This window comes from Eumetopias jubatus, unplaced genomic scaffold (genome assembly GCF_037043125.1).
Source record: "Eumetopias jubatus isolate StellerSeaLion01/CBP00866 unplaced genomic scaffold, mEumJub1_p1.0 scaffold_17, whole genome shotgun sequence".
NCBI classification, from domain to species: Eukaryota; Metazoa; Chordata; class Mammalia; order Carnivora; family Otariidae; genus Eumetopias; species Eumetopias jubatus.
Genome location: NW_028274823.1, coordinates 67,457,510 through 67,466,579, shown reverse-complemented (window position 1 = coordinate 67,466,579; position 9,070 = coordinate 67,457,510). Strand labels below are relative to the sequence as shown.

At 40.9% G+C, this 9,070-nt stretch overlaps 1 pseudogene; it reads right to left on the bottom strand.

Moving 5' to 3' along the window:
• Positions 1–7,745: 7,745 nt before the first annotated feature.
• On the bottom strand, positions 7,746–8,241 carry LOC114224729 (cytochrome c oxidase subunit 4 isoform 1, mitochondrial pseudogene; annotated as a pseudogene).
• Between the last annotated feature and the right edge of the window lie 829 nt (positions 8,242–9,070).

Below are 9,070 nucleotides of genomic sequence, written 5' to 3'. Positions count from 1 at the left end.
AGGCCACAAAGTTAAAGTGTCTTTCTCAAATTTAAAATGTGTATATTTGCTATTAGTGAAGTTACACTGGTTTGGTTTTCATCAGGTTTAGTTTTTTAACCCCCTTGTACATATTTTCACTCTTCTTTTTTTAAAGTTTGTTTAAAAGTTGAGGTATAATTGACACATCACATTATATTAATTCCAGATGTACAGCATAATGATTTGTTATTTGTATATATTATGAAATGACCACCACAATAAGTCTAGGTACCTAGTTGTAATTTTTTTTCTTGTGATGAGAACTTCTAAGATTTACTCTCTTAGCAACTTTCAGATATGCAATATAGTAGTATTAGGTATAGTCACCATGCTCTACATTACAGTCCCATGAGTTATTTATTTTATAATTGGAAGTTTGTACCTTCTGACCTCTTCACCCATTTCACCCTTCCCCAGCAACCCCCCTCTGGCAAACTTCAGGCTGTTCTCTGAATTCATGAGCTTGGTTTTTTTTTTTTTTAATTTACTTTTTATTTTTTTAAAAGATTTTATTTATTTGACAGAGAGAGAGACAGCGAGAGAGGGAACACAAGCAGGGGGAGTGGGAGAGGGAGAAGCAGGCTTCCCACGGAGCAGGGAGCCCGATGCGGGGCTCGATCCCAGGACCCTGGGATCACGACCTGAGCCGAAGGCAGACGCTTAACGACTGAGCCACCCAGGTGCCCCTTTAATTTACTTTTTAAAATTTAGATTCCACATTTCATGAGATCATATGTCATTTGTCTTTCTCTGTCTCTATTTCACTTAGCAGAATGCCCTCAAGTTCCATCCATGTTGTCACAGATGGTAAGATTTCATTCTTTTTTGTGGCTGAATAATATTCACTTGAATATACAACCATAATTTCTTTATCCATTTATGCATTGATGGACACCTACACTCTTTCCATATCTTGGCTATTGTAAATAATGCTACAATGAACATGGGGATGAGATATCTTTTTGAGTTAGTGTTTTTGTTTGCTTCAGATAAATCCCCAGAAGTGGGATTGCTGGATCATATGGTAGGTCAATTTTTAATTTTTTGAGGAAATTTCATACTGTCTTCCATAGTGGCACCACCAACAGTGCACAAGGGCTCCGTTTTCTCTCTATCCTCACCAACACTTGTTATTTCTTATCTTTTGGATTCAGAAATACTTAATTTTTTGACATGAAGTTTAATTAAAAGTCTTTTATAATATGTGCTTTTTAAAAAGATTTTATTTATTTATTTGACAGAAAGAGAGAGCACAAGCAGGTGGAGGGGCAGAGGGACAAGCAGAGTGACAAGCAGACTCACCAATGAATAGGGAGCCTAATGCAGGGCTCAATCCCAGGACCCTGAGGTCATGACCTGAGCCAAAAATCAAGAGCCGGCTGCTCAACCGACTGAGTCACCCAGGTGCCCCTGTATCACAACAGAGTTGAGAGGAAGATAGAGATTTCCCATATACTTCCTGCCCCTACACATACATAACCTCCCCCAGTAACAACATCACTCATCAGAGTGGTGCATTTGTTACCAAGGATGAACTTACACTGACACATAATCAATCACCCAAAGTCCATGGTTTAACTTAGGGTTCACATTTATCCAAACCCATACTATGGGTTTGGATAAATGTGTAATGACATATCTCCATCATTATAATATACAAAGTATTTTCATTGGCCTAAAAATCTACTTGGGTTTTTTTAATTGCTGAATGTTATTACACTGTATAGACATATACCACATTTTGTTTATCCATTCACCAGTTGATGGACATTTGGGTTGTTTCCACTTTTGGGCTATTATGAATAATGCTGCTAGGAACAAATTTAAGTACAAGTCTTTGTACAGACATTCATTTCTCTTGTGTTGATACCTAGGAATGGAATGGCTGAGTCACACGGAAACTCTGTGCTTAACATTCTGAAAGGTTTTTCAGAAGTGGTTTGTACCACTTTTTTTATATCTTATTTTGCCATATATAGAGGGTGGCAATATATGAGGGTTCCAGTTTTTCAACATTTTTGCCCACACTTATTTTCTGTTTTTTTCCCCCAAATTATAGCCATCTTAGTGTTTGTGAAGTATTATCTCGTTGTGATTTTGATTTGCATTTCCCCAATGACTAATGATGCTGAGCATCTTTTTCAGTTTATTAACTAATTTGCATGTCTTCTTTGGAGAAATATCTATTGAAATCTGTTGCCTATTTTCTTTTTTTAATTTTACAAAGTGTATTTATTAGATCCCTTTTGGTTGCATGTGACAGAAACTACCTCTACCTATCTTAGATGAAAGACAGCATGTACTTTGAGGATAGTGTTGGGGAGAGATATTCATGGTATGCAAGGGCAGCAATGCAATGAAACACAGGAAAGACTGAACACAGACCCTGGGGACTGTAGGATACTCAGGCAATCCTCTACCCATGTTTATCTCTCCTTCTCAGTTGCTTCATTCCCATCTCTCATAGGGTCTGTCTTTCCATTCTCAGGCCACATGGCAGGACACAGTTATTGAGAATTATTCTTAGGTTCCCCTCTCTTCATTTTAAAAGACCAATCAGATATCTCTTAGTCATATTCTAATTTCCTAGGGAAGAGATTTTAATTTTCCCAGTTTGGTTTATTTAGCCACCCTTAGAGGAAACAAGCTGTGGCCAATAGGGTGGTAGCCCAGATAATAATCATGTAGATCCAGGGCAGATGTTGGCAATTATGATCCTCTGGCACCTGATTTTTTTTTTTTTTTTTTGTGCACACATTGAGCAGAGAAGGATTTTCGTATTTTTTAAAAAGTTGGGGGTAGGCTAGGATACTAGCAAAGAAGAATATGTAACAGAGATGTATGTGGTCAGAAAAGTATAAATACTGGGGCTCCTGGGTGTCTCAGTCGGTTAAGCATCGAGCTCTTGATTTTGGCTCCTCATGACCTCAGGGTTGTGAGACTGAGCCTTGCGTTAGGCTCTACACTAGGCATGGAGCCTGCTTAAGATTCTCCCTCTCTCTCTCCCTACCTCTCTCTTCCTCTTTAAAAAAAAGTATAAATATTTATTATCTGACCCACTGCAGAAAAAATTTGCTGATCCCAGTGTAGGGGGAGGGGAATAGCTTCTCCAAAAGAAGGGTGAGATATACTGATCTGCCACCCTAAAGGAAATCTGTAGGCCATTCATTCCATAGGATATTAACAAATGATCCCATGTTCAATCTGCTTGGGAAATCAGATAGCAAAATTTTAAAAGGATTTCTGTATTGCAAGACTTCTCATAGAATCTGATATGTTAGAAAACATTGTGAATCTTCAATAATCCTTTTTATTTTTTTTTTAAGTAGGCTCCACACTGGGGAGCCCAATGCGGGGGCTTGAACTCAGAAACCTCAGTTCAAGGCCTGAGCTGAAATCAAGAGTCAGATGCTTACTGAACCATCCAGGTACCTCTTCAATGATCTTTAAAATGAAGATACAATGTTTTTTCCCATATTTATTTGACCATAGAACTTAATTTCCTCTTACCTCTAAGGAAATAGTATTTCATGGAACACACTTGAGTAAACTTTCATACATGAGCTCTCACATGTACTAATGTGGGCTTAATTTCCAGTCTCCCTTCGAGTTGAGTTCAATAATGACTTTGTACCAGGCCTGGGGTGCTATGTATAATGGAGGCCCACAATGAACAAAACACATTCTCTGTCTTCAGGCAATTTTTAGTCTAGTGGAGGAGACTGATAAAAAGATAACCTATTATAAGGGTATGAAGAGTGCTATAAAGGATAACAGAGTATCTAGAAACACAGAGAAGAGACACCACCTCAGTCTCATGGGGTGAGGGTGGGAACATCAAGAAAGGCTTTCATGAAGACATGGTGACTGAGCCGAACCTTAAAGATCAACCAGTAGAAGTTTACCAGGTGAAAAGGGAGAACAGAAGGTGAACTTTTGCACAGAGGCAGATAGAGGCAGTGGTGTTAGAATTGGATCATTTTAAGAGTAACTGAGTAGGACTCAGTCATTGATTAGGTACAGAATATGAGAGAAGGGCAGGCACAGAAGATAACACTCAAGGTTATGAGTTGGACAATTGGGTGGGGGCCAATAATGAATTCAGTTTTGGATCTTTGGGATTTGTTGTCCTATAAGCCATCCTAATGGAGATGCCCTGCAAAGTTGGACGTATGAGGCTAGACTTCAAAAGAAAGATCTGGATTGCAGATACAGATGAAGAAGTCATTACCATACAGATGATAGTTAAAACTGTTTGCCTATTTTAAAATTAGGTTATTTGTGTTAATACTGAGTTATAAGATTTCTTTACATATTCTGGATACAAATTCCTTATCAGATATAGTCCTGCAAATATTTTCTCCCAGGCTGTGGGTTCTCTTTCACTTTCTTGATGGTTTTGTTTGAAGTCCAAAACCATATTTCTATAGTTTTCTATGAGTCTGGCTAATGCTGTTTTTAATTATCTACTGCCTAATTCCATGTAACTTTAAAACTTAAGGAGGTTTAGTTCCTTTACTGGCAAAATGCTGGTTGCAGCCTCCCGTACCTTTGTTGAGGGCTCCTCTTTTTGCTCCTCTGCTCTGTTTTGTGGACAGAACTTATGGGAAGTAATTTTATATTGGGAAGAGTTTGATAGTCCACCTTAGCTTTTTGTTGGGACAGGAACAACGTTTTTTTTTTTAAAAGATTTTATTTATTTATTTGACAGAGAGAGACACAGTGAGAGAGGGAACACAAGCAGGGGGAGTGGGAGAGGGAGAAGCAGGCTTCCCGCGGAGCAGGGAGCCTGATGTGGGGCTGGATGTGTAGTTCGATCCCAGGACCCTGGGATCATGACCTGAGCTGAAGGTAGACGCTTAATGACTGAGCCACCCAGGCGCCCCAGGACAGGAACAACTTTAAGGTCATAGCTGTTTATATGCAGATCATGTCCGGATTCACACATTCAATATTTACTGTTCATCAAAATAAGCTAGGGATTCTAAAAAGTCCTAATGCCAAGGCTGCAACCAGGACCAATTTAATCAGAATCTCTGGGGGAAGGGCAGGGGGACCCAGCCATCAGTGGCTTTGAAAGCTATCCAGATAATTCCTATATTTATCTGAAGTTGAGAACTACTGTGGTAGAGTCCCCTGCTAGACATCATTTCATTCATTCGTTATTTCAACAAATACTCATTGAAGGTTGGCTGTGTTCTAGACACACTGTCAGGTGCTAGGTATTTAATGGTCAATAAGACAAAAATAGTCTCTGCTTAAAATCTAGCAGGAAAAGACAGATGCTAAACAAAACATATGAATAATCATTTAACTGCAGCTGTGAGCTAAGTGTTCAGTAGATATCTCCATTCAGATTTCCCCAAGTTCATTGTGTCAAAAACTGAACCCTTAATCCCTCTGTCCAAATCATTTCATCCTCATATAGTTTCTAATCTGGTAATGTCCATTTCAGTCATCCAAGCCTTGATATTTACCTCTCTCCTTTATGTTTCTCATTCAATCGGTGTCTCATTTCTGCCTCCATCATGTCATGTAACTGATCCTTCCTCTCAGTCCCCCTTGCTGTTTATCTTAGGGCGGGTCCTCACATCTCATGCCTAGATTACTGCAGTTACCTACACCTGGTTTCTATCCCTAATTCTAGATTGGTTCCCTTCCAATCCAGTCTCCATAATATCATTGGAATGATTATCCTAGAATGCAAGTATTTAATGGATCCTTAAAACTTACAAGACAAAATCCAAGCTCTTTTTTTTTTTTTTAAGGTTTTATTTATTTATTTGACAGAGAGAGAGAGCACAAGCAAGGGGAGTTGCAGGCAGAGGGAGAAGCAGGCTCTCTGCAGAGCAGGGAGACTGATGTGGGGCTCGATCCCAGGACCCTGCGATCATGACCTGAGCTGAAGGCAGACGCTTAACCGACTGAACCACCCAGGTGCCCCCAAATCCAAGCTCTTTACATGTCTCTCCAGGATCTGCCAATTTTTGTAACCTTATCTTCAATACAAAAACCACTCTCCTCTTATGCCATTTGTTTTGGTTATGTTGTTTGGTTATGTTTTACTATGTCACAAAGCATCTCAAAACTTAGTGGCATAAAACAACAACTGCTTATGATCTAGGAATCCCAGAATATAATTTCTACAGCATTTTATTGATCAGGCAAGTCACTAAGGTCAGTCCAGAGTAGAGGAATTAGATCCCACCTCTCACTAGGAGGAGTAGCAAAGAATTTGTGGATGTCTCTAACCTGCCATACCAAGGGTACCACATGCAGTGAATCATAGGTCTATTTTCTTTTTCTTTTTTTAAGATCTATTTTTTTTCTTTTCTCTCTCTCTCTCTTTTTTAAGGTCTATTTTTTTCTAATACCATTCCATTTGCCTCTTCCCCAGTTTCTCAGCTTGGCAGATTTATGCTCTTCCAGACTTAACTTCAGTGTCACAAAGCCTTTCTTGAGTGACAGGGCAACTGCATGATGTTTTTTCAATGGCTTAGCATTTACTGAGTACAAGGCAACACGCCGCCAAAAAGAATAAACCAAGCCCTGGCCTCTGAGCTAGGTCCCATCCAAGCGGAGTTGATCCTTTCCCTTTTCTGACACGACTGTATATTGTATTTATGCCTATGTCACATTCGTCTTGTGGTTATAAATATGATTGCTGTGCTACTAAAGTGACCTCCTCAAATTCTCTGATTTCATCTAAATTCTCTCAGTTGGCAGGTAACCAAAATCATTGTGCAAAAAAAAAAAAGAAAAAATAAGCATGGGAGGAGGGCAATATATATTATCTCAGGATTATGAAATTGATTTGTTAAAAGGGAGGGGTGGTGCTGGTATCTGGCATGACTGGATCCAGGCAGAAAATAATACCAATTGATCTTACTCTCACTCCCCTTACTCTCTCCCTCTTCTCCTTCCTCTCCTTCCTCTTCTTTTTTCTTCTCTTCCATTACCCCTCACTCTGCTTCAGTCTGTGTAGTGACGTCCTTCACTCCTACTGCAGATACTGTTCCTTCACACGATGGATTGTTTGGCTACGATGGTACTAGGTTTTCAGGATGTTGTCCCCACAGGCAAATGGCAGTCTTTGCTATTAGTCCCAGACGAAAATTCCTGAAAGGAAAGTCACTAAGGCTGGGGGAATGGAGCACTGCAGTTGGCCAATGCTGTCATGCTGGGGAAGGGCTGGTCTCTTATCAGAAAGGTGGTGGGGAATTGTCTCAGGTCAAAAACCACTGGCTACATAGCATTCGTCTCTGTTTCCCCACACCTCTGCAGAGTTATTGACACATAGCAGGAGCTTCCTAAATCTTTATTGCAGGAAATGAATGAATGAAGGAGTTGATGAATGAATGAATGAATCCTTGACTTGAAATATTTTCCTCTCTGCACACAAGTCCTGATTCTATGAAACGCCTTCAGACATTTCTCACTGACTACAGAAGTAGTCAGGAATTTTGCTGTTTAACTACTTCATGGCCACTCTGTGTGAACCTGCCTTATGGGTACTGACACATGAAAGAACATGACTAAAATACCAAATTCCTAGGCTTTATTTGGTTTCATCTTTAGTCTGGGTTTGTTTTTTTTTTTTTCCCCCCACATAGACTGCTCGTTTATTAGCACTGGTGCTGCAACACAGCAGTTTCCAGTGAAGATGCTGAGCTGTGTGGAGGTGGCAGAACAAGGTGAGGCTCAGATCAGTGAGTGGCAGGCTCCTATTTCTTCCACTCGTTCTTGTCATAGTCCCACTTGGCTGAGAAGCCCTGAATCAGGTTGACCTTCATGTCGAGTATCCTCTTGGTGTGCTTGGCCACCCACTCCTCTTCAAAGGTGTGCGGGAGGGGGCCATACACGGAGTGCTTCTCCCAATTCAGAATGAGAGCGGTGAAGCCGATGAAGAACATGGCGGTGCCCACAACCATCTTCCACTCATTCGTGCTCCTGTTCCTTTCAGCAAAGCTCTCATTGAACTGGATGCGGAACAATTCAATTTTCTCCTCAATGGAGAGGCTGCTCCAGGGAGCCTTCTCTTTCAAGGTCTTCTGGCTGGCAGAGAGGTTCTTGATGGGGGCCACATAGGGCAGGGGATAGTCACGCCGGTTGTCGTCACTCGGCATCTTCACTCTTCAGGACACTTCCATGTGCTTGAACACACACTGAGGTGGAAACTGCCCACTTGCTAATTAGGCTAAACACTCTGGTAGCCAACATTCTGCCACTGCCACCTGCTGCGACCGCCCTCTGTGCCCTAGTCTGGGTTTCTTAGATCAGGAAAGGCTTGGGAAGTGTGGTATGTCCCTGTGGAAGATCCTTCAGGAAATTAGAGAGCTTCCGCGTGAGTCAGTGCCGGGGTTGGGACTAAAACGCAGCTGTGTCAGCCGTGTCTCATTACCAGCACCATGAGCTCGCCTGGAAAGCTGCCGCAGTTTCTGGAGACCTCAGCGCAGGCAGCAGTCAATCCATAGCTTCTCCCAAAGGTTGGTGACTGAGCAGCAAGCTTTTGAAAATTCTTCCTGAGATCTCTCATTCACATTCACTGTGGTCAGAGAGATGAGAGAATGTGAAAGACTCTTTGTGACTTCGTTCTCACCAGAGGTTATTTCTTTGGCCACTAGTAAGAAGAAACGGTCAGAATCTTATGAGAAAGAGAAAAAAAGGCTAAATGATTTCTGTAGCTTTCATACCTTTGCAGAGGAAGTCTAAGCCCATCCACCAGGGTCTGGTTCATTCTCTTTTAAGACATGTTGCCCGCACTCAGTAAGTGCTAAGTCATAGGAAAAACAACATGTAATCCCCTAACATGTAATAGTCAAAGAAACACTGGGCCACTGGTATTGCCGTTGGGCTCTCACCTCAAGAGCCCAGATTCATCAAGACACTAGGATGGTCATAAATAAGCCAAGTCTTTGCATTTAGTGGCCTTTTTTTCTGCTGGAGGACACAATCAAAACTAGAAACAAATATGTGGAAATAAATACATATGTGAGATAGTTTCAGTTTATGATAAATGTTGTAAACATCTGATTTGTAATGTGTTGAA